Below are 3401 nucleotides of genomic sequence, written 5' to 3' on the forward strand. Positions count from 1 at the left end.
ATGTCTGATTTTTTTTTCCTGGTAATATCATCTTAGTGTCAGCACTCAGGAAGGTTAACTAACAACAGGGATGAAAAGTCCTTGGAAAGACAGGCTCTGTTTGGTGCTGACTGCTAGGAAATCATTCCTAATGTCTTCATCTCTGCCTTTTCTTGCTTTTTGCGATAGTTACTCTGTTTGGTAACTGCCTACTCTACTCTTCAGAAAGGAATTTATTTTTCAGCCAAAGGAGAATAGACCTTGGAAAAAGTCTGGAGGTGTCAAAACTGACACCCAAACCTCACCAACGCTCATAGGAGGAAATCCAGATATATCCAAGGGAGAGTTCATTCACAGAAGAACCAAGATGGATTTGTGGAGAAGTATTTTAATAATATTAGCAACTAGTGTTTGTTTCAAAAGTCAGTATCCAGTGTGTGCATAGATGGTAAATATTTATTTTAAATAATAATATTTTCAACATGGAGCTGGTCCATTGAGCAATGTCCTATTCAATATGTTCATAAGTCAGTGAGTGAGCTGAGAAGGGACTCCAGGTTTCCTACTAGCCTGCTATCAACTTCTGTGCATGTCAGGCCATGCACTCCCCCTGGGCAGGTTGCCATTTCTCTGCCAAGGAAGAGGTGACTCCTATCTGCACTACATAACATAAACAAGTCACCCAACTTCACTGCTAAGGAGACATCTGTAGGATCAAGATCACACTCCATCTCCAACTCTCTGATTGCTTACTTTGTTCATAGTCTGGCTCACACTTAGGCTGAGGCCATTGATCTACAGACCAGGGATAAACAGGCACAAAAGAGAGTGCTGACCAGGACTTGGATACTGCCCCCACAGGCATTGTGGGTCCCAGCAGGCTGGGCCATGCCCTGCGCTGAATGCTCTTGCACAGCAGTGGGTCACATTAACACTGTAATAAGCCATAGGCTGAGCTTTAAAATGACTATACAGAGAAGATCCAGGAGACAAACCTGGCTTACATATTAGTTTATAAGAGTTTGGCCATCTTCTACTGTCATGTCTGAGAGTATTTCCTCAGAAAATTTTATTTTTTCCTTATCTCATGATTTGCTGTTTGTTTGTTTAAGGTTCCTGAAGCACAGTCCAAGCAGGTTGAACCTTGTGACTTGTGGCTGACTGAATAGTGCTTTGCAAACAAATGTGCCATGACCACAAACTAAAAACAGTGGGCTTCAGTCCCAGGGAGATCGCCTTTTGCAAGTCTAGTACCTCGCATAGTGGAGTCCATGTCTGCACACATCCGAAGTCCACTTCTGGAGAGGCAAGCTGGCCTTCAGACTGACACCCCAGCTGCCTGCTAACCTTCAGCCTTCCACAGCTACATCACCCCTGCAACATGAACAGTCCCCTGTCTTGTGGTTCAGTGAAAAGGCAAACACGAACCATGGGGAAGAAATTACTACTCTGTTTTGGTTGTCCTTTCTGGCATCTGGTGGCATTCCCACCATGTCCCCTTGAAAGTCCTGATCGTTCTTTTAAGACTGCCTCCGTGCTGATAATTCAGTACAACAGCAGCACCTGTTATCCCAATCTCCTCCTCCAGTGCTGGCTGCCTTGGGCTTGTACAGCAGGTACCTCCTGCCTCTGCATCCCATTCTGCCTCACAGGGAAGGTATGGCCGGATGTCTCTGCTGGTCAATGAGTGTATTTCGCATACCAGCTCATGTTCAGTTCCCTGTACCTTTTCTGTGGCTATTTTACCTATTTGGTCTCTGGGTACAGTCCATGATGCAAAGCCTGGAGTCTCCCTCTGCTGAAGGACTGTCACTAGTTGTGGCAAAACACACAGATTGTCTAAGTCAGATGGTGTCTTTCAGAGACCTTCCTTCTAAGACTTTCTGTGCAGTGTTGGTCTTGTGCTGACCTCTGTCATCTGTACACCTGCTCAGGAAGGCTCACAGGCCCTCCTGGCTGCAGCACGGTAATATGAAGTCTCTCCTGGTATTGTCTTCTGTACTGCAGCCTCAGATTTTTAACTTCCTGGTGGTACAGGAGAAGAAGAGCATAAGACAGGAAGATCAGGAGCCAGCAGTTTTAAACCGCCCCCTCTCCTGAATGTATCTGGCTTTTTAGAGAAAATTTCTATCTCAGAAGCCATACTTATCTTATTTTACCCTCTTAAATAACTCAGCAACAATTCCTAGTCTTTCAAAAAGTGATAGGGGTGAATGCAAATGTTTGTGCCTCCCAGTGTGCACGTCCTCGATGTTGTCCATGCAACCCCAACTTGCAGTTGTCTTGAGGCAGCAGCAACTATGTGACTGAGTTTGAGCCAATTATTTCAAAGGTTAACCCCTGAGGATTTTAACACCTTCACAAATCAACGGTGGTGAAGATGCTCGATGTGCACTTTGGCTTCACAAGACTACAGTCATGTCACTGTTACTAGAACAGATGTTGAGACCCATTTTATATATATATATAAATTTATTTATTTTTAGTAAATTATATAAATGCACATATGCCAAATATAAGTGAATTACTATTATTATTATTATTATTATTATTATTATTATTATTCCTTTCTTAACACCTCAATTAGCCTATTTTTCAAAAGTCCTCTGACATCTGAAAGGTTGGCTTCTCAGCTCCATCTGTCCCATGCATGCTCCCTAAAGCAGGGGAATGCAAATTATCAGCCCCATGGGGGCTGTAAAACCTAAATGCTTTAGGCAACCCAGAAGTCCTTTGCTCTATCATCTACCTTGACAGTAAGAGGTAACGGCCCTGTGAAAGGCCTACCTTGCTCCCAGCTAATTCTTTTTCTCACCTGGAGAAGGGAGGTCTAAGAGCAAATACCTCGGGGTTTCTAGTTTCTGGACAGAAAGGGAACTTGTTGGTGTGCAGTTTGTTGGTTTGGGAAGTTCGTCTTTGCATAGACTACAGGCTCTGATTAATGTGATGTTGTTGCTATGGCCATTGCTCTATCCTGCAATGTTTTCTGTTTCTGTCTTTGCTGACAAGGCCTTTAGCACCAGTCTAAGGGCAACTAGTAATAACAGGGAGGAACAGAGTCATAATGACCGTCCTCTGAGCAAACAATTGATATGCTAATGACGTTGGTGGGAACGCAGCTCGTATCTACAAAGACAGGGACTGGAGAATGAAAATAAGACAGGGCAAAGAACAGAGGGGATTAAAAAAATGAAGAAGAATCCTGTGGGATTTTTCCAAGGACCTAGAATAATCTTTGTGGAGGAAAGGGAAGGATCCAGTGTGATTTGTACTGGGAGCAAGTCTGGTTTATTAGCTGAGTTAGCAGAGGAACTGACTCAAATTTAATATTACTCCACCGTAGAGAGGATATGGAAGTAAAGAAATCTATGCAGAGTTTTTTTATTTGAATTTTATCTTCTGTGCACTTCTGGTACTGAGTA

The 3401-nt window shown here is 43.3% G+C and overlaps 1 long non-coding RNA gene across 2 annotated transcripts; it reads right to left on the reverse strand.

The window, feature by feature from the left end:
- Positions 1-1063: 1063 nt before the first annotated feature.
- LOC114000528 lies at positions 1064-3005 on the reverse strand. 2 transcript variants are annotated; one of them, XR_005566536.1, is made up of 3 exons: positions 2795-3005; positions 1726-2004; positions 1064-1353 (listed from the first exon to the last, which is right to left on the reverse strand). It is a non-coding gene; the product is annotated as an uncharacterized LOC114000528 (long non-coding RNA). The 2 variants fall into 2 exon arrangements; XR_005566535.1 differs by lacking the exon at positions 1064-1353 and having other exon boundaries at positions 1433-1791; positions 1889-2004.
- Positions 3006-3401: the final 396 nt, after the last annotated feature.

The sequence above is a fragment of the Pipra filicauda genome, unplaced genomic scaffold, assembly GCF_003945595.2.
Source record: "Pipra filicauda isolate LSUMZ 115617 unplaced genomic scaffold, ASM394559v2 scaffold72_size3293161_pilon, whole genome shotgun sequence".
NCBI classification, from domain to species: domain Eukaryota; kingdom Metazoa; phylum Chordata; class Aves; order Passeriformes; family Pipridae; genus Pipra; species Pipra filicauda.